The sequence below is a fragment of the Rhinopithecus bieti genome, unplaced genomic scaffold, assembly GCF_001698545.2.
Source record: "Rhinopithecus bieti isolate Rb0 unplaced genomic scaffold, ASM169854v2 scaffold_13207, whole genome shotgun sequence".
Lineage (NCBI taxonomy): Eukaryota > Metazoa > Chordata > Mammalia > Primates > Cercopithecidae > Rhinopithecus > Rhinopithecus bieti.
The window spans coordinates 4,044,392-4,067,216 of NW_016807866.1; the positions used below are offsets into that span (position 1 = coordinate 4,044,392).

The 22,825-nt window shown below is 42.7% G+C and overlaps 1 protein-coding gene across 1 annotated transcript in view; it reads left to right on the plus strand.

The window, feature by feature from the left end:
- CLIC6 (CLIC family member 6) overlaps positions 1 to 22,825 on the plus strand; it is a 52,052-nt gene that overhangs the window by 2,382 nt on the left and 26,845 nt on the right. The window lies entirely within an intron of this gene.

Below are 22,825 nucleotides of genomic sequence, written 5' to 3' on the forward strand. Positions count from 1 at the left end.
TTTTTTTTGAGACAGAGTCTTGCTCTGTCGCCCAGGCTGGAGTGCAGTGGCGGGATCTCAGCTCACTGCAAGCTCCGCCTCCCGGGTTTACGCCATTCTCCTGCCTCAGCCTCCCAAGTAGCTGGAACTACAAGCGCCCGCCACCTCGCCCAGCTAGTTTTTTTTTTGTACTTTTTAGTAGAAACGGGGTTTCACCATGTTAGCCAGGATGGTCTCGATCTCCTGACCTCGTGATCCGCCCGTCTCGGCCTCCCAAAGTGCTGGGATTACAGGCTTGAGCCACTGCGCCCGGCCATCAAGCACATTTTAATAAATAAAAGGAAATGCTCTGAAAGTGACTAACATCAGAATTTTAAAAATTGTTTGGGTGGCGAGGGACTTGGGAAAGAAGCGGTGTGTGTTTCTTCCGTAGCGAGAAGTTGCTGTCTCTGGCCTTTTTCAAGACCCTGGGACATAACCGCAGGACATCAGCCCCTGGGAGACTGCTGGGAAGAGCTGGAGTGCAGTGCTGTTGTGTGGCCCCAAATATGCTCCTCTCCATCACCTTGGATTAAGAAATTTCTCGTTGCTCTGGTTGTAGCGATACATGATTCCCGCACACAGCCTCTTAGCACAGTTTTGATGTACAGTAACAGCTTCTGATTAGTCTCCCTGTTTCAGTTCTCTGTCCTCTCCAATCCAGTCTCTTTATAACAGCCAGTGAGCTGTGGACGAGATCTGATCATTTTATTTCTTAGTGTTAAATTCTTTAGTTGTTTATTGCAGAATTTTAGGTAAATCCCCACTGCTTAGGCAGCCCACAGGCCCTTTGTTATGTCATTTCTGCCTCCTTTCTCTGGCCTTGGCTTAGCGTTGCTGGGTGTCCCCACCCTCTGTTACCTGTGGTCTCGCTATGCCAGCTGGATTAAACTACTTACCGTTCCTTGAGGGAGCCACATTCTTTCCTGCCTTGAAACTTTGTACATTATGTACCCTCTGCCTGAATGCAGTTTCTTCTCGTCGCCCCTGTCTGCCCTCCTGCCTGGTTATCTGCCACAAGTCCAAGAGTTATCTCTTCCAGTCCCAGTCAGATGTCCCTGTTAAGGCACCGCCCTCAGCCTGCTATGTCTCTTTCCTCAGCTGTGTGAAATTCATCGTTGTATCTCCAGCACAGAACACAGGTGTGGGATGTGGTGAAGGCTTGAATGGGTGTCTGGCTGCTGGCTAGTGTGGTGATCAAGAACGTGGACTTTAGAGCCAGTGGGTCTGGGATCAAATCCTGGCTTTGCTAATTTCTTGCCGTGTAACTTTGGGCAAGTTACTTAACCTTTTGGTATCATTGTTGTCTCATTGATAAAATGGGGACAATAATAGTACCTAGCCCTTGAGGTTACCGTGAGGAATAGAGAATTAGATTACAGAAAGCACTTAGAAAAGTGCCTGGCTGGAAATAAGCACAGTATACATGTGAGTTCCTATTGTTACATCTGTGTTGCTTCCATACACTTGCTTTGATTTTGCACAGAAACAGTTATCCCTGCCATTATTTATTTTATTTATTTTTAGGGAAAATCCCTCTAGGTACCTAATTACCTCTAATCTCTAGGGATAAGAATGTTATGAAAAGTCGTTTTCATACAACTTGTTTTCTCAAATATTGCTTGGGAGGAGTTTGGGTAGGCAGAAGTATGTGGCCTAGCACCAGCAGTGGGATAGGATGGGCAGCTTATCCACAATGCTTTATTCTGATGATTGACTTGGTGCTCAGCTGTTAAATTCTTTTTTCTCAAGGAAACAAATAGATCTCCAAATGATGAAACTGGTCAACTTTTTTTTTTTTCTCTTAATTCAGACAGGTTCTTGTTCTGTCACCCAGACAGGAGTGCAGTGGCGCCATCTCAGCTCACTGCAACCTCCGCAGACTAGGTTCAAGCGATTCTTGTGTCTCAGCCTCCTGAGTCGCTGGGACTACAGGCATGCACCACCATGCCTGGCTAATTTGTGTGTGTGTGTTTTTGGTAGAGATGGGGTTTCGTCATGTTGGCCAGGCTGGTCTCGAACTCCTTACCTCAGGTGATCCACCCACCTTGGCCTCCCAAAGTGCTGGGATTACAGACTTGAGCCACCCCGCCTGGCTGAGATTGGTTGACTTCTGAGGGGCCACTTATGATGAGCCTCACAGTATTGATACTGTGTCTCAGTTTCTTCTTATCCTACCCATCATGCTCTTTGAAAACAAAATGAAACCAAACAAAAATGACAGACACCAAAGCAAAAAACAAGCAAAAAACAAAACCAAACAAACACCCTTTAGACTCATATTTTCTGAGTTTGAAATACTGGACGTAAAATCTGTAAATGAGTTCAGAATAGGACTTCTTTGCCAGAATTAGCCTTTTCTAGGTTCCTTGTTTGAGCTGAGTTTTGTCTGGGTTCTATTCTATAGTGGACACCTGACCTGGGTTTTGTGAACATGCCTGGGTGCGTCCTCATGGTGGGTTTTTACGGCATAGCTGGAGTGTGGAATTCACAGCTGGGTTTAAAGGAAAATACTGCAATATTCTTTCAAACATTCTCCTAGCCTTCATATGACAGCTGAACAAACACATTTTAAAATTAGCCCGTATTGTATTTGGGAACTCCTAACTTTCACATTTCTTCCAATTTTTTTTTTTTTTTTTTTTGAGACAGGGTCTCACTATGTTGCCCAGGCTGGTCTCCAACTCCTGCGCTCAAGCAGTCCTCCTGTCTCAGCCTCCTGAGTAGCTGGGACCACAGGCACGCACCACTACACCCAGCTAGTTTTTTAAAAAAATTTTTGTAGAGACGGAAGTCTCACTTTGTTGCTCCAGCGGGTCTTCAACTGCTGGGCTCAAGTGACCCTCCCACTTTGGCTCCCGAAGTGCTAGGATTATAGGCACAAGCCACTATGCCTGGCCTCTCTTCTTATTTTGTTAAAAATAAATATATTGGTTACAAATATACCAAAAAGTAATGGCTAACTATGTAGTAACATGTAATAATAATTGCCCCACATCTGCTTCTAATTAGCTATCTAATGTATTCTCCATCTTTATGAGAGTCGTCATGTGATTAATTCGTCAGTTTGTTTTATTGTACAAGCATGCAAGGATATATTCTTGTACAAAAGCCAGGAACATATAGCACCAGCCAACAAAGGCCTTAAATTATCTTGTGGTAAATTAATTGCTGATTATGCTAACTTTTAGTTTTGTTTTCTCAAAGAAGCGTTAATTATTTGTCATCAAATTATAGGGTAACTGCAATATATTTAGTAAGAAAGGTTCTTTTTCTTTCCTCATAATAACAAAGGGTAACAACATAATAACATAATCACACAATAACATAATAACAACAGGCAAAACAAGCAGCAAAGAGTTAAGTAAGAACTTCATTGAAGTAAGGAGTTCAGCGGTAGTGGAGATGTAGTCACACCAAAAAAGTCTTGCTTACAGCTTTGGTTGCCCTAATCCGGCGTGTAAGCTTTGAGTCAGGGTCTTTGGATGGGACAGTCTGAGCTACAGCTTTCCTGGCAGATTTGATATGACTTAAAAAAACTTCAGTGTTGACCAGTGATGAGTCCTGGGCCACCCAGGATTTGGACACCACCTGTTTACCTGTAAACAGACAGTTACTGCTGAGCCAAAAAAGCTTGCCTTTATATTCACATGTGGGTTCTCCAAAGAGGTGAAACTGACCTGATAAAATATAGTAAACCTCAGGAAGGACATGGCCTTTGAATAAGCACTGTCATCCAGAAATGAGCCCCCGCCCCTCCAAAAAAAAAAAAAAAAAAAAAGAGCCTTCCAAGCATGGTCATACCACACAGCTGGGCAAGAATGAGCCAGGACCAGCATCTGATGGACTCCTGGTAGACCAGTAAGCTGTGGCTCTCTGTGGCTGTGTCCCTGGGAGAGACCATGTTGAGATTTGTTCTATGGGGCTGGGTCTCCAGGGAGCTTGAAAGGGAGGTGTTATTTTCACAACTATGTGTGTGCTATGTGTTCTGAAGGAAAGTGAGCAAAGATGCACTTCTGAGACTTTAATTCTCACCTAAAAACAATGTTTTGTAATTTTTTTTATTGTCTTAGAAAACCTGCTTACAGATGACATATATGAAATCAGTACCGGGTTACTTGGGGTGGAAATAGGTAAGCAACTATGTGTCTCTTTACCTCCAGCACGGGTTCCTCCCCTCATATGGGGTTTCCTTTTTGTCCTTGGTTTCACACAGCCAGCCTTTGTCGGCTGCCTCAGATATCCCATTTCCTTGAATATCTAAAGACCCACAGAAAACCTTCAGAAATACTACCCTGGGTCTTTAGGCATGTAAATGTATTGTGTCCTTTCAGACACCTAGATAAAACCTAGAAGTGGAAGGAGTATGTAAAAGCCAACACTCCGCTCCGTGCTTGAGGCTCAAGGGGATCCTCACGCTATGGGTCCATACGTTAGCTCAATACATATGGATATATTACCTACTGTGTGTTGGACTCTGTGCTAGAGTCTGGGGACACATTGGTAAGCAGGACTGACAAGCTTCTTGTCCTCCCAGAGTTTACCATCTAGCACAGAAGACAGACACGGGGCAATGTAATACATTATGTCTATAGCATCTCCACTGGAAGCCTGCACTGCAAAGACCATGTAGTTTTTCCCATCATTGTTCTTTTAGCCCTTTGCATGCTGTTGGACACATAACAGATAGCCAGTTAATGCCGGTAGGAAGGGAAGGGGGATGGAGGATGAGCAGCAGGCTACAGAAGCATGCAGCAGAGGACCTGCAGACACAGCGGTAGTCACTAAATCGTTGTTGATTTAATTATAGTTGGGGAGACAAAAGTGTTTTCCTTTCTAGTCCACAGAGTGTGGGATCCTCTGATAATGCCTGGTATAGATTCTTCAAGATTTTCTAAAATAGGTGATCTTTGGTCTATCATTCTCTGAACTCCTGTCACATTCAGTAAAGAAAAAGTTTTTGTGAGAGTTACAAAGGCATTCAAATCTTCTAAAATTTTCCAGCATTAATTTTGTTTTTTTCTGCCTGAGTGTTGATTTATAAACTGGGCCCTATACCTGGGCTTAGTTGGGGGAGACATTTTCTTCACAACATAGACAGTTTCCAAAAAACCACCCCATGCTTTTGTCAGCCCATTCTCCTCCTTACAGGGAGACAGTATCTAAGTCCATCTTCGGCTAAAATCCATGCTCGTACTGACAGGCTCACTTCCTCCTTCTGAAAGCAGCATTTTAATTTGGAGCTGTTGGTGCTGAGGTATAAAATCTACTTCATTTAATGCTGCTATGAAAATTTCCCAGTCTTGAATTTAAGACAGTCTCTTATTGCTTTTTCCTCCTCTTGCATGGGGGACCATGTGCTCTGCCAAGCTTTCAAAACTTTGCTCTCAAGTTAGGTGGCAAATGGGCTAACAATTTGGTGTATATTAAGAGTTGGTTATAAATAATACTTATGCCCCAGCTGATACTACAGTATGGTATTTAATGTCGAAGAGAACATCATTAAGAGTGTGGTCAGCTCCAATTAATAAACTATCCAGTAACAAGTGCCTTTAATCAGAAGTTTACTTTTCTCATACAACAAGAAATCCAGAGATAGGTGGATAAAGCATCTTACCCCTGTCATCAGGGGCACAGATTAGTTCATTGTGTTCTGTCTCCCTGTATCATCAAAAGATGGCTGCCTTAGCCTTAAGCACCAAATCCTGACCAGCAATATCTCAAGTAGGAAGCTAGAGGGAAGGGTCAGGAGTTTTCTTCTTATTCCCATTCCTCCTTCATCAGGGAGGAGAAATGCTCCTGGTAACTCTTGCAGCAGATTTTTCCTGTGTCTAGTGGCTGGAACTGGATTCTATGCCCCAACCCCCTCCAGGCCTTTTACAAGCACAAGGGTATGAGATTGGCTTATATATACCAGGGGTTAGCAAACTAGCATGCAGGTCAGATCTAGCTTGCCACCTGTTTTTGTACACCTATAACCTAAGAATGACTTACATTTTAAATGATTGGAAAGCATTAAAAGAAGAATAATTCATGACTTATGAAAAATATATGAAATTCAAATTTCAGGGCCCATAAACAAAGTTTTTTTGGAACTCAGCCATGCTTGTTCTTTGACGTATCCTGTATGACTCCTTTTACTCTACAACAGCGGAGTTGAGTAGTTGCAACAGAGACTCTGTGGACCACAAAGCCCAAAATATTTATTACTGGGCCCTTTAAGAGAAAGTTTACTGACTCTTAGCTTATACCTACTTTTATTCATTATCTTGGGCTAGATACAATGCCATTCACACAAAATTGGAGTTCAATTTAGAAGGAAAATGGAGAACAGTTGTAGACGAAAGAACCAGCAAGCTCTTTCACAGTGAGTAAGAAATATTTAAGACACTAAACATCTATATATTGTTAGAATTTTTTTTGTCTACAAAAACCATAAAAATTTTGATTTATATAAAGTCAAAATAAAATGTAGGTTAAATATATTTATACAAATTTTAGTATAACATATTTATGTAGTCCATGAGATTATTTTGTAAAATCTACCTACCATTTTTTTGGAAAAGATAATACATTGGAATAGTACAATTTAGAAATATAAAAGGTATAATATAATGATAATTAAGTCTTCTTTCACTCATGAAGCCCAGCCTCCCAATTTTTCTCCCTAGAGATACCCACCAAATATTTTTCCAGAGATATTCTATGCAAATTCAAATTTATCCTCACTGTACTATCTATTGCTGTGTAACAAATTGTCCCAAGACCTAGAACCTTAAAGCAATAAACATTTATTATTCAGTTTTTCTGGGTCAGGAATTTGTGAATTGCTTAGATGGGATTTGTGAGTTGCTTAGTCAGTTCTCACACTGTTATAAAGAACTGCCCAAGACTGGATTTATAAAGGAAAGAGGTTTAATTGACTCACAATTCTGCATGGCTTGGGAGACCTCAGGAAACTCACAATCATGGCAGAAGGGGAAGCAAACACATCCTTCTTCACATGGCTACAGGAAGGAAAAGTGCCAAGTGAAAGGGGAAGCTCCTTATAAACCATCAGATCTGGTGAGAATTCACTCACTATCACAAGAACAGCATGGGGGAAACTTCTCCCATGGTTCAATTATCTCTACTTGGTCTTGTGCTTGACACATGAGGATTATTACAATTCAAGGTGAGATTTGGGTGGAGACATAGCCAAACCATATCATTCCACCCAGGCCCCTCCCAAATCTCATGTCCTCACATTTTAAAACACAATCATGCCCCTCCAAAAGTCTCCCCAAAGTCTTAACTCATTTCAGCATTAACTTAAAAGTCCAAGTCCAAAGTCTCATTTGAGACAAGGCAAGTCTCCTCCACCTATGAGCCTGTAAAATCAAAAGCAAGTTAGTTACTTCCCAGATACAGTGGGGGTACAGGCATTGGGTAAGTACAACCATTCCAAATGGGAGAAGTTGGCCAAAACAGAGAGGCTACAGGTCCCATGTAAGTCTGAAATCCAGTAGGGCAGTCATTAAACCTTCAAGTTCCAAAATGATCTCCTTTGATTCCGTGTCTCAGTCCCAGTCACACTGATGTAAGAGGTGGGCTCCCATGACCTTGGGCAGCTCCACCCCTGTGGCTTTGCAGGGTACAGCATCCCTCTTGGCTGCTTTCATGGACTGGTCTTGAGTGTCTGTGGCTTTTCCAGGTGCACAGTGCAAGCTATTGGTGGATCCACTATTCTGGGGGCTGGAGGATGGTGGCCCTATTCTCACAGCCCTACTAGGCAGTGCCCCAGTGGGGACTCTGTGTGGGGGCTCTGACCCTACATTTCCCTTTTGTACTGCCCTAGCAGAGGTTCTCCATGAGGGCTCTGCCCCTGCAGCAAACTTATTCCTGGACATCTTGGCATTTCCATATATCCTCTGAAATCTAAGCAGAGGTTCCTAAACCTCAATTATTGACTTCTGTGTGCCAGCAGGCCCAATACCACTTGGAAGCTGCCAAGGCTTGGGGCTTGCACCCTCTGAAGCAATGGCCTGAGTTGTACCTGGGCCCCTTTTAGCCATGGCTGGAGCAGCTGGGATGCAGGGCACTAAGTCCCTAGGCTGCACACAGCAGGGGGGCCTGCGGCCCATGAAACCATTTTTCCCTAGTAGACTTCCAGGCCTGTGATGGGAGGGGTTGCCACAAAAGTTGCTGATATGCCCTGGAGATATTTTTCCCCATTGTCTTGGTCATTAACATTCAGCTCCTTGTTACTTATGCAAATTTCTGAAGCAGGCTTGAAGTTTTCCTCAGAAAATTGGTTTTTCTTTTCTATCACATCATCAGGCTGCAAATTTTCCAAACTTTTTGCTCTGCTTCCTCTTGAATGCTTTGTCACTTAGAAATTTCTTCCACCAGATACCCTAAATTATCTCTCTCAAGTTCAAAGTTCCACAGATCTCTACAGCAGGGGCAAAATGCTGCCAGTCTCTTTGCTAAAGCAAAGCAAGAGTCACCTTTATTTCAACTCCCAATAAGTTCCTCACCCACATTTGAGACCAACTCAATCTGATCTTCATTGTCCATATCACTACCAGCATTTTGATCAAAGCCACTCAACAAGTCTGTAGGAAGTTCTGAACTTTCCCACACTTTTCTGTCTTCTGAGCCCTCCAAATCTCTAGGAAGTTCCAAACTTTCCCACATTTTCCTGTCTTCTTCTGAACCCTCCAAACAGTTTGAACCTCTGTCTATTTTCCAGTTCCAAAGTAACTTTCACATTTTCAGGTATCCTTATAGCAGCATCCCACTCTCTTCAGTACCAATTCACTGTATTAGTCCATTCTCATACTGCAATAAAGAACTGCCTGAGACTGGGTTATTTATAAAGGAAATAAGTTTAATTGACTCACAGTTCTACATGGCTGGGGAGGCCTCAGGAAACTTGCAATCATGGCAGAAGGTGAAGAAAACATGCCCTTTTTCACATGGTAGCAGGAAGGAGAAGTGCTGAGTGAAGGGGGAAGCCCTTTATAAAACTATCAGATCTCATAAGAACTCACTCACTATCACAAGAACAGCATGGGGGAAACTGCCTCCATGATTCAATTATCTCTATTTGGTCCTGCCCTTGACACATGGTGATTATTATAATTCAAGGTGAGATTTAGGTGGGAACACAGAGCCAAACCTTATCAGTTGGGTAGTTCTGGCTCATGTGGTTGCAGTGAGGATGACAGTTAGAGCTGTGATGTCATCTGAAGGATTAACTGGGGCTAGGGCTATGGTTTCATTAGAAGGACTGATTGGGGCTAGGGCCATGGTCTCATCTGAAGGACTTATTAGGGCTGGATAATCCACTTTCAAGATGACTGACTCACATGTTATTTGGCAGGAGGTGCAGTTAGTTTTTTACCACATAGGCCTCTTCATAGTCCTTCTTTAGTGTCCCCACAACATGGCATCTGGCTTTTTCCGAGCAGGGATCTAAGAGAGACCAAGGAAGAAGCCATAATACCTCTTATGACTTTGTCTCAGAAGTCACATGCTGTAACTTCTGCCTTATTTTATTAATTAGAAATGTGATCACTAAGTCCAGTCCTCAAGGAAAGTGGAGTTAGACTCCACCACTTAAAAGAAAAGGCAAAGAATTTGTGGACAAATTTTTAAAACACCACATCTACCTTTAAAAAAAAAAAAAAAAATAGTACACTGGAAATACATTGGTTTACATCTTGCTTTCTTCCCTTGTCTTGGAAATTGCTCCTTATCAGTGCCTCTAGCTCTGTCACATTCTTGTGAAAAATGCGGAACTGTGAGTATTCTGGTGATGCATATACTCTATAATCATTTCCCCATAGGTAGTTGTTTAGGTAGCTTCCTTTTTTTGATATGTTAAATAATGGTATAGTGAATATCCCTCTGCAGATGTATAATAATATATAGGAGCTAAACTCTTAGAAATGGCATTGCTAGGGGAAAGGATGTGCATATTTAAGCTTTTGATAACCATTACCAAATTTCCTCTTCAAAGAGGTGCTACCATGTAATGCTCCTTTGATACTATATCAGTGCCGTGCTTATTTCCCCAAACTTCTCTGCTAAGGTATTATCAAATATTTTGAATCTGAGAGGTGAAAATGATGTCCATTGTCATGTAATTTGCATTTATTTTATTATGTGTGAGGTTGAGTATACTTTTATATATTTAAAAAGTAAATAAATATGCTTTTATATATTGGTATTTGTTTTTCTGTGAGCTGGCTGCTTATGTTCTCTGCATTATTCAAATGGACTTTTGACCTATTCTTTCTGACTTTTATGTTAAAGAAGTTAGATTTTGTCTGTCATATGTGTTCCATACATTTTTATAGGAATGTGCTGACTGTTTGCACTGGAAAATTTCTCCTTTTAGTCTTAGTAATTTCTTGTAATTGATGCATGGGAAAGCAAAGTGTAGATGATGATGGCACTCTTAGAATCTCCAACTTTATTCACTGACATCTTTAAATGTTGCTTTACTTTACACTGTATAACTTCTTAAATACTGAAGAATCAGGTATTTCCAGTCCTACCCCTTTCCCTCTATTTTTAATTAACAGTTACATTTTATCAAGCATATGCCCTTTTAGAATGAAACTCCATGTGACATGGTAAGAATCCCTTTTCAAAACAAAGTTTAAACTGTATAGATAGCAGGATCACTTCATGCCTATATCACCCCATCTTCAAATGTAAGATATATCACTTTGATCTTTGTATACTATTCACTGAAATCTATTTGATTCCCACAAATCAAAACCATTGTGAAAATATCACCTGTGATGCAGTGTAATAAAAATATTATCTCTGAGGTTGTGTCTCTTAGCCAGATGGTCTATTTGTGCTCTGGTCTGTTGAAAGAATTGACCAAAATTTATAGAGAATGAGGAGATCCAGAGAATTGTGGAGGACAATGAAGCCTACCTATAGCTTATGTTTAAGGAGTGGGAGGGTGATATGGTTTGGCTCTTTGTCCCCATCCAAATCTCATCTCAAAGTAATCTGTACATGTTGAGGGAGGGGTGTGGTGGGAAGTGATTGGATCGTGGGAGCAGTTTCCTCCATGTTGTTCTCATGATAGTGAGTGAGTTCTTATGAATCTGATGGTTTAAAAGTGTGGCACTCCCCCTTATCCCCACCCTGCTGCCATGTAAGAAGTGTCTTGCTTCCTCTTCACCTTCCACAATGATTGTAAGTTTCCTGAGGCCTCCTCAGCCGTGCGGAACTGTGAGTCAGTGAAACCTCTTTTCTTTATAAATTACCCAGTCTCTGGTAGTTTTTATAGCAGTGTGAAAATGGACTAATACAGAGGGAAAACTAAAATGCTCAAATATCAAAAGTTGTTTAAAAACTAATTTTGAAGCTTTTGTGGAAAACAGACTCTGTTGACATATTCCAGATTTTTACTACGTTTGTGGATTTTATCCTTCAACTCACTGTTTCTCTTCTTTTAATAGTATATGGCTGTTCACATAAAAGTTGAGTCTATTGAAGTAGGGAGAAGTAAAAGCTGCTTTTTTTTTCATCCTTCACACTACCAAGTGCTGTTTTGCATCCAAATGTATATTTAAAACAAATATTTATTGGTTACCTGCCAAGTAGCAGACATTGTGCTTGGGGCTGGGGGTGTAACAGTGATTAGAACAAACACAGCCCCTGCTTTTCTAGAGAACTTCAACCTAGACAGTGATCCAGAAAAAAACAACTACCATGCAACATGAGGATGGAGACCACAGGAGATTGCTGGGGTAAGTGGGAAGAGCAACCTGGCAGGCTGGGCAGTGACAACAGTCTAGGGGAAAGTTAGATTCTAGATCTCAGACCATGAGGCCTGGCCCCCTGCCATATGCCCCTCTATTGGAATATGAATCAGTTTATCAATCTATCTGCACAACAGATGAATGACAGCCATGTAGAAATAGCTACTCTGTCAGGTGGTCAGTTTTTAATTACATATTTTGTACAATGTAATTTTATATTACTATCTCGTAACTTCTTTTAACCTAAACCAGTGATGTCTCAGCAGCCAGACTGTGTTTACAGACATTGACTTTGAGCATACTAACTCAACAACTATTAAAGTACTATGGCATGTGAAAGATTATTTCCTTCCTTCTCTTTCTATGGTAGGAGACTACAATGAGGAGTGTAAGTAAAGGCCAAAATGAGAGAGAGGAAAATAAATCACTGTAATTATAGTACACAAGCAAAGAGGACCTGAAAGTGTGACCTAGATCATTCCATGTCTCCTTTCTGCAGTTATTTCTTGATCTCTAAGGGGCAGCACTTATTTTTACAAAGGAGAGGCACCACAGTGCTGATGAAGTAGCTGTCAGTTCCATGGCAACCCTTTTGGTTTCCAGGTGTGAGAGTTCAAAACTGTCCTGGAGAAGCCAGATAGTCAGGTCCTCTTCCATAAACCTAGATTTTGCCTTCCAGATAGGGAGACTCTCCACTGGGGAGGGTGGCTGGCTGCTGAGAGAGAAGAAAGCCTGGACCCATTGTTCAGGCTTTATACTTTTATTTTCCTAGCTTTGGTGGGGTGATGGTGGTGGGGTGTAGAATGCTGCAGTCCAGTAGGAGGAAGCTCATATGCACTCCAGCAGTTCCCCCAGTAGTGACCCTGGTCCTCCTCTAGCCACCTGGGGACATGGGGATGACGAATCAGAGCAGGGAGGACACTGTTTTATTCCCTGGCTGGAACACACAATGATATTCTAATGGGGTACTTAGCATGAAGGCCAAATGACCTGTCCAAGATACTGGGCACATCACAGCCATCATCTGCTTTGAAGGCCACACAAACTAAAGGTGTTATTGGTCTGGAGATCCAGTGACACCCTTTCTCCCTAAATGAGAAAAATTAACACTTTTTTGGTGCCTTTGGTGTCAGAGCCTTGGAGGTGAGTTCAAAGAACCTCGGAAAGACTTAACTCTCTCCCCCAGCTTTGTTCTCTTTGTTGTAACTCCGGGTTGGATGCCTTCAACTCTCTTCCCATAAATGATCAAACTGGATGAAGTTTTAGGTTGCACTCAGAGGCTTCTTTGTGTTATGTAACTCGCCAAACAGAGAATCCAATGCTTAAAGAAACTCAGAGGCATGAACACATCAGACATGGAGGGGACATTTGTTTTGTTAGCTGCCCTTTTCACTAATATATTATGATTATTTGAATCATAAAAAACAGCAAGAAAGCAAGAATGATCTGCCACTCTCCAGGCATTGAGGCTCTTGCTAAGGGAAGTCCTGCACATATGTAGCACCCACCCACGGCTGAGTACAAAACAACAACTCCATTGCTTTTAGACACTACTAAGGTTTTCTTAACCCATTTATGCCTAGTGTTCCATTACTGGACCACTAAGCTTGTGGGAGTTATTTATATCCTACTGCTCAAGGTCATCGCCAAGGTCTGCTTTTTCACACAAAAAATTTGCAACCTCAGGCATAAATGGGTTAAGCCAGTTCAAGTTAGTAAATAACTAAAATACTCAAAGCATTTATTAATATAATTAAGAATATATGCTTTGGCCGGCACAGTGGCTCACACCTGTAACGCCAGCACTTTGGGAGGCCGAGGTGGGCAGATCATGAGGTCAGGAGTTCAAGACCAGCCTGCCTAACATGGTAAAACCCTGTTTCTACTAAAAATACAAAAATTAGGCGGGCGCCTATAGTCTCAGCTACTTGGGAGGCTAAGGCAGGAGAATCGCTTGAACCCAGGAGGCTGAGGTTGCCGTGAGCTGAGCGAGGATTTGAGCGAGGTTTGCCTGGGTGCCACTGCACTCCAGCCTGGGTGACAGAGTGAGACTCCTTGTCAAACAAAACAAAACAAAACAAAATAAAACAAAAATCCAAAACCAAAAACATATGCTTTGAGCATTTTGGCACAGCCTGGAATCACATGGTGTGGTGGATTAAATATGGCTGCCATTTCTTTAATACTCCTATTAAGAAGTGAGGTCTGATTCTCCTCCCTCTGAATTGGGCCTGACCGTAGTGACTACTTGGTAACCAGTAGAATATAGTGGACCTGATGCTGGGTGATTTTTGTCATGCAAGACTGTGTGGCTTCTGCCTTATTCACTGACCATCCTGAGGTCACCGTGCTGGAGGGGCTACCTGTAGGTACTCCATTTGACAATCATAGGTGAGCCCAGCCTTCCAGCCATCTCTACAAGATGCTGGGCATGTGTGTGAAGCTGTCTTGGCCCCCTCAGACCAAACCATCCACAAGACACTGGGCATGTGTATGAAACTGTCTTGGCCTCTCAGACCAGCCCATCTGCTGGTGGAACACCGCTGAGTAACCTTCGTCAGTGCCACATGGAACAGAAGGATCACCCAGGCAAACCTCGCTCAAATCCTTCACTCACAAAATCATGAGGTACAATAAACCAGGTACCCTAGGCTGATAAATTTTGGGTAATTTGTTAAGTGGCAGTTGGTGACTGGGATATGCCATGACTGATGTCTCCTCCAAGCTAGTGAAATCTGAGTGGGTGAAAAGACAGGGCCGGATGGGAGGTGTGGAGTAACAGTTGAAAGCAGTTCCAAGGGGGAGGGGGCAATCAGAGGAAAGGAAGGAGGCTCCGCATAGCCAGTCGTTCCTTTTGGTGCCTGCATTTTTTCCCTTTTGAGTCACTGTAGGGATTGGACTACTCTGTCATTCAAGAACCTAAACCACCGGGGTATATAAAAACAGGCTGCATTATTAAGCAGGCTTTCTAGAACAAGATGTTCCTTTGTTGCAATAATTCCTTGTGAGAATTTCACAAGGAAATAAGCTTTTCATCTCCATGTAAAAGCTTCAGTTGGTATCAGGCCATATTATTAAATATGGATTAAAAATAGCCCTGGAGTTTTTAAAGCATAATTCATATATGAGAGTAGATGGCAAATACCAGTTTGTTTGTTCAAGGACTTCTTATGCCTTGATTCTACCTGCTGTTACAATGAACACTAACATAATTAAGCCTTTTGCTAGAACTGAAAGCTAGGAGCAATGTGGTTCAGTAATTAATCAATGTGGATCAAGGGTAGTCACCAACTTAATCCATTGAATAATAAATTAATTGTTACAACAGCTGAAAAGAAAAAATACTATACATACTTGGGAATATATTTAGGATTAGTAGGTTTTTTTGAAATATTTAGACCTATGTTTGAAAGTGTTAAGATCTAAAATATATTTCTTAGCATCTAAATGTAGGGGTGAATAAAGTTAATTTCTAAGTTTTAATGAAGTGTGAGAAGTCTGTTTTAAGGGAAAGCCTAGCTCCTTTTATGGCCTGGAGTGAGGAATCTGGACAAATTTTACTGATAATTGCAGACAATGACCACCAGGTGGAGTTGTCCGCTCCACTGGGGGTATGGTCTAAAGGATTGGTTGAGCATGAAAACAAAGTCATTCTAGAAAGTGTGGACTTTTATTTATTTCCAAAAAAAAATTCTTTTCTAAAATAGGCCTTGCCGCAATGATGATACACGTTTCCTTTATAGACTTACAAGAAGTGTGATGCCTGCTATTTGTGTCATGGGTTGAGCTGGTATAATAACAATGGACAATACTAGCAAAGATGTGAAAACAAAGGGACACAATATTCTTTCCCCTCAGTCCTCATCAGTGTGGCAAGAGAGAGGACCAGCCGCTCCCCGCCCGCCGTCCCCCACTATTGGTTTGACTCTTATTGCGCTAGGAGCCTTATTTCTGCTGCTGAATTTTGTTGGCTGTTGCTGTCCTCGCTGGCTACTTTTTCTCCCCACTAGAGGGCAGGCGAGGGAAGACAAAAGACGGAGAACAATGGGCCACCCGGGTGGTCTCCTATGTGGCTAGTGTTCCCCTGGACTTGCAGAGAGGCTAAGAAGCGGAGACGCCTTGCAGATGGTCTGCACAGATGCCCCGTGTGCTCCATCTGCTGTGCCCTTGCCCCTTTCATTGCAGGATGGCCTGATGCCTGCCCCACCCCACGTGGCTCTATCCTGCACCTAACCAAGAGGTGGGGGATAAGACCAGGAAGAAGGGAGAAGGTGACTGAGCTGAGAAAGGCTTGGGCAGAGGTGCAGGGAGACAACTGAGCGGACCTCAGCAGTGGGTCTCATGACTGGGGTGCAATGAGACTAATTTTCCTCCTTCTCTAAGGGAGACTTGACTTGTCTCTAAAGGGAGACAGAAATTCCAGAATTTGAGCCGAAGTAGCAAATTCTGATGCCCGCAATGTCAGAATTTCCCCCAAAGAAACCTGCTTGTATTCTATGACTCCTTCGAAGGTGTTCGAGTCCCTTCTAGAAGTCCCTACTTCACACCTACCGGGTGTGGTGGTGTGAGCCACTTGTCCAGCCAGGATCTTCCTTTCTAATCTCTCAGGGCACTTTCATGAAGCTGCTCTCAGTGTGGGGTGAGGGAATGAGGTGAACCGGCTGTCTCGCTTTTCAGAGAGAGCGAAGGGCTCCTTCTTTATTCTTCCTTTGCCTGAGGAGGGCGCTGCGCACACCTGCATCTTGGAAGCCGACAGCCCTCTTGTTTCTTCCTCATGAACTGCAGTTTCAGATGCAGGGAGAGGGTGGAGCAGAGAAGGAGATGGATTTCTGGGCACTGCACCTCCCCTTTGGTTTTCCACACGCCCAGCAGTCGTGGTGAGACCCACTCTTAGGAAGACGTTGTCAGTGCTCAGCACAACCCCACATGTGCGCGTTGGCATCGGAGAAGGTCAGATGATCTGGTGTTCGAAGGCACTTGGATGAAGAATGATGTTTTTCCTTTGGGAATTGGGAGGTGCATGCAGAACACCACCAGAGATGGCTTCCACGGTCTGTGTTTCAAAGCACCTGCCTTGTATCTCACTACCGTTCGGGGTATTATTGTTTATTATTATGTCCTGCTCATTCTCATTGCAAGTTCACTTTCTTATATGGAAGGCGCTCTAACAAGTGTCTCATTTGGTGGGTTAAGGGATTTGAAGCTTTTTCTTCTTTTCCTGAGCACCATCTGGGGCTGGATGGTTTGGTGTCCATTGGTACTGCTTGACACATAGCTCCAGGGGTGCTAAACTCCGCAGTACAGACTGGAATACAAATGCACCCTGAGACGCTGTGAAACGTCAGGCTGGGGCCTTCTCTGGGGACTGTGGCTGCTGAAGATTTTTCTTTTCAATCCACTTTCTTAGGTTTGGCAGAAGCTTTCAGACAACTCCATGTCTTTGTTGGCTCTCTGATATTTCCCTAAACACTTTATCATCTTTCATTCACCCCAACACAGCGTGAAATTATACTTCTTGCTCCACACTGTCTTATCTGAACAGATTCTTCTTTCCTTTTAGGAGTCATTCTGACTCTAGCTCTCTAGTCTTGAGGCTAGACAAGTTTCTTCTTCTTTATTCTTGGAAAAGACTTTCTTTATTTTCTGAGTCTGTTTCTCATAGTTGGATCACAGGAACTTGTTTGGAACTTCCGGCAGAAATGTCCAGACCCTTGTATATTCCCTGACAAAGGACAGGCCTCTTGATGGGTGAGGGTGGGGTAAGTGGGCGTCTTTCTCTGGTCCGGCTCACAGCTCAGAGGGGGTGAGGGCACAGTGCTGCCTGGATATCCAGGTGTGCAGGATCAGCCTGTAGGCCAGTGCTGTCATCCCACAGCACAGCCAGGTTATCGTCACATGACATTTTCTTCTCGAAATACAGAGCACATATCTTTTCCAGTTTAATTGCCTGCTGGAACCTTATTGTAAGATATTTGCAAGTTATTCTCTGTAGAGAACAACATCTTATTGCCTCCTTTTCGAATTCCAGTTTTCTAAAGCCTTACTTTGCTTTACCCCTTAACACAGGACTGAGATATGGCAATATCTTAAGTCACTGAACTTGCCTAGATGGGATTTTGGGGTGACACAAGAACTTATTTGGAAAATCCCAGCCTCTCCTTTGTGTGGTGTAGGTGGGTTTGTCTGCATGTGGCAGATGAAGTGACTCATCACCCTGACACTGGGTTGCTGTGTTCACCATATAATTTGCAGCCAGTTAGGGACATTGGTTTCCTGGTCACTGAGCATAACTGCCCCCTTTGAAAACAGGAGCCTTTGAATATCTGCTCCTCAATTGGTTTGTGGACAATTACATGAAGCTGATTTCAGGCTGGGTCAGGGTTAGGGAATCCTGAAATAGTATAGGTGCCCCCTCCTTTTCTTTTCCCCAGGGTTAGGGTAGAAAGGGAGTTATAATATATTCCCACCCCCCCAAAAAAAACATGTGGCACAGAAAAGAATTCCTTATAATAAAGCCCAGAGTGTTAGCCTTGGCCAGCCAGGCTGGTGTTTCTCCTTGTTTGGAGAACAAACAGGCATGTCTTTACAAAATGTAATTTATTAATCTGACAGGCATGTCTTTACAAAATGTAATTTATTAAGACAAGAGGCTCATCTAGCTGTGCCACTTCTTCAGCCACCTCTGGGAAGGTGTCACCGATGAGAAGGTATAGAAAAGTTGTGAAAACGAACACCTTTACTTTGTGTGTAAGGAAATGGACAGCAGCTGATCCCCTTTGGTCTTGGGCCATGGCCTTCCTCTTGTGTGGGTCAAACCAGCCCATAAAATATAGTTGTAGTCACTCACAGTGGAAAATGGGGGAAGGTAAAGTTTCCAGATAATTCCATAATGTCTGAGGTATCCTAAAGCTCTCTCTTTAAATTGCTGACTTCTACGGGGAGGTATTGTATGTCTTTGCTTGCTGACAAAGAACTTTCAAGTTTAGCAAACAAATTTTTTGTGAACTAGGAACCCTTTAACTTGTAAAGATTCAGAGGCTACAAGGAAATGCAAAACTGAAATCTAACACTTAAAACTGGAGAAGTCACTCCTCTGAACATATTAACAGTTCTAATAAAATTTTGTGATTTTCCTAAATGCCACATTTTTTTTTTTTTTGATTCTGACCCTGATTTTCCTGCTTTGGAAGCTTAAAGCCAAGTTTTCCGGTTTAATACATAATATGATTTTTATGCACTCCTGGTTGATTCTTTTGTCTCGTTTCACCAATGCAAAATGTCAGGCTGGCTTAAGTGTAAAGCTTGTGAAACCCGTAGTTTTGGTTTAGTAATACAGGCTTTCCTTTAAATCTCTGTGGCCAGGGAAAAAAAAAGGGAGTGTCAGGGGGAAAACTAGCAGGTTGATACAGATTAGGTTTCTTAAACATGAGGAGATAGGGCAAGGTTTACTAAATTTGCATTTAAATGAAAAATACCATGCCACTCTACTATTGATCTGGCATTGGGTCCTACAGCACAGTGTGCAATTGCCTCGCTCCTTTACAAGCAATTTTGTTTGTGCTGAGAGCCATTTATTTGTTTGCTTTTTCTGTTGAAATTGTTCCATTAAGGAAGTCAACTGCAGGAGAAACTGATGACGTAATTGACTAGAGGTGGCTCTTGTTCTATTTGCCCTTTAAAATGAAGCAAAACTTTTCAATAAGATCTATTGATAACTTTAATTTAGCAATCCACATCTTTTTAGTATCTTAGGTTGCCATTTTTTCAGTATTCCAGGTGATTTAATTTTAACATTTGAATACTAGGATACTTTATGGCAACAATGAGCAGCTGTAGTAATTAAGACAGTTTCTCAAAACTGCCTCAAACTTTTTAGAAAGAGATCTGACAGGCATGTCTTTACAAAATGTAATTTATTAAGACAAGAGGCTCATCTAGCTGTGCCACTTCTTCAGCCACCTCTGGGAAGGTGTCACCGATGAGAAGGTATAGAAAAGTTGTGAAAACGAACACCTTTACTTTGTGTGTAAGGAAATGGACAGAGAGTGTCAACTCATGGGGAGGTCAGAGGTCACTGGAGCTTGTGTCCCCTTTTAGTTCGACCTGAGGGCAGACAACCACATATGTACCTTGACAGACTGTGGCTTTTTTCTAGACAATCCTCTGTGATTCAGGCTTTCATGAAAGGCTGGTGGGGGCATTTTTAGACAGGTGTATTCTCCCAGATCTCGCAAATCATGACACATAGATGATCACCTGCTAACTACCTGACTGTAAAGTCTCTGATTTCTGGCGTCTTTTAAAAGGAAGCATTCTAAAATCCATACTGGCTCTAAACCTGATCTCATAATAATTCCCTTAAGAACCCTTAAGATATTTCTATTTACTCACTAGTTTCAGTGTAAACAAAAAGTACTATACAATTCCCAGCTCCCAGCTGCAGAGAACTTTCATATATTGGTCATTGAAACTGACCTGAGTATGTTTGAAGGACTGGGCTTTTTTCTTTGTTAATAGATTGCTCTAAGCCTTTGGCCTCTTTAAAACTTACAAACATTATAAGGAAAGATGAAGAGAAGGCAGGTGCCTGCCCAGACCCCCACCTCCAGGGAACTACACGTTTCTAAATAACTTTGCAGAAGAGCTGGGGAATTCTGAACCAGTTGAGAAGGCTGAGTCTGAACACTTTTCGAGAGAATTAGAATTTCTTTTTCTTGGTGTGCTCTGCCAGCGTATGGGGTGACCCTACTCTCCCACCACTGGACTTCCTCCCCAGCCCCACCCCTTGTTCTTTAATGAGAGTCAAGAAATAATTTACCAATCTTAAATTGCTGTTTTCCTATCATAAGGCAAAGTATGCACCATTTAGCTGCTGACCTCAAATCAAGATGCATTTTTAAAAGCACAATGTTCAGGTCCTAATTCTGTTTGAGGTTCCTGGACAAAAAGACATTGCCTTCTTCCGGTAATTCTTCCGTGAAGTCTAAGAGGTCTGTCAGGGGTTAGACCAGCTTGTCCTAGTTTTTCCAGGACTTTCCTGGTTTTAAAACTGAAAATCCTGTGTAGCAGGGAATCACTGAGTCCCAGGGAAATCTAGATGTTAGTCCCCCCGAGGGGTTAAAAAACTAACTTGTAACATTTTCCCACAAAACCTAATTAGGGATGAACGGTAAAAGAGAAGGTGATAAATGAGTGCATCTTTTGACCACTAGGGGGCACCAATGGCCTCCCGAAGTTGTTTCCCTACCTTGAGGTTTGAGGGTAGGCTCTAAAAACCATAGTAAGGAACCAAGATTTAACAAGGCAAAATGTCATGGGTAGACCCTTCATCTTCTTGTGGTGATGATCCAGATCTGTGCAGTTAGATTTTTGGCTAGAAGGACTTCAAATCACTCTTGCCAAGTTGAAAAATTGGTGAAAAATAACCATGTGAATCCAAATAGAAAGTTCCATTTGGAGCTTGTCCCTTAGAAGCTGTGGCCCCAAAGGTGATGTGAAGGAACAAGCAGACCTCCCTACAGTTCAGGTTGAAACAGTTACTGTAGTTCACAAGTCGACATAGAGGAGTTGGGGTCTTGGCTTGTGACAGGGTTTGGATCTGTGTCCCTGCCCAAATCTAAAGGTGAATTGTGATTCCCAGTATGCTGGAGGAGGGACCTGATGACAGGTGACTGGATCATGGGGAGAACTTCCCCCTTGCTGTTCTCTTCATAATGAGTTCTCATGAGATTTTTTTTTTTTTTTTTGACGGAGTTTTGCTCTGTCGCCCTGGCTGGAGTGCAGTGGCGTGATCTAGGCTCACTGCAAGCTCCACCTCCTGGGTTTGCGCCATTCTCCTGCCTCAGCCTCCCAAGTAGTTGGGACTATAGGTGCCTGCCACCATGCCTGGCTAATTTTTCTTTTTCTTTTTTTGTATTTTTAGTAGAGACAGCGTTTCACTATGTTAAACAGGATAGTCTCGATCTCCAGACCTTGTGATCCGCCTGCCTCAGCCTCCCAAAGTGTTGGGATTATAGGTGTGAGCCACCACGCCCGGCCAGGATCGGTTTTTTTTGTTTCTCTTTTTTTTGTTTTTGAGACAGGGTCTCATCTGTTGCCCAGGCTGAAGTGCAGTAGTGTAGCAGTGTGATCTCAGCTCACTGCCGCCTTGACCTCCTGGGCTCAAGCAATCCTCCAGTCTCAGCTTTCCAAGAAGCTGAGACCACAGGCGCATGCCACCGTGCCCAGCTATTTTTTGTTTGTATTTTTTTGTAGAGACAAGGTTTCACCATGTTGCCCAGGCTGAGATCTGGTTGTTTAAAACTGTGTGGCACCTCCCCATTTGCTCTCTTCCTCCTTCTCCAGCCATGTAGGATGTGCCTGCTTCCCCTTCACCTTCCGCCATGATTGTAAGTTTCCTGAGGCCTCCCCAGCCATGCTTCCTGTATAGCTGCAGAGTCATGAGCCAATTAAACATGTTTTCTTTATAAATTACCCCATCTCTGGCAGTTCTTTGTAGCAATGTGAGAATGGACAAATGCACCTTGGTTGTTAGAGGTTCAGCGCAGGGATTCTCACTTTTTCTCCATGGTACCCATGGCCATCATGCAAGTCTTTGGAAAATGAGCACAGTGACTCTATGCAGGAAGTTTCTGAAATAGGCTAAGTACTACCTGCTTCAGGGTCTCCTCGCTCTGTGTGTTGATTAGTAGTTGACCTGCTGAACTATCGTGGGGAAAAGTTGAGGATTCCCATGCAGAAATCCAGCTGTATTTGTTTCCTATCATTGCCATAACAAATTACCACAAGCTTGGTGGCTTTGAATAACTCCAAGTTATTAACTCACGATTCTGTTGATCAGAAACTTGAGATGGGTCTCACTGAACTAAAATCAAGGCACTGCATTTCCTTCTGGAGGCTCTAGGAGATAATCCAGGTCCTCACCTCCCCAGTTTCTAGAGGCTGCCTGCATGTCTTGGCTCATGGCCCCATCCTCCATCTTTACTCCAGCCATATTTTTTTTTTTTTTTTTTTTTTTTTTTTTTTTTTTTTTT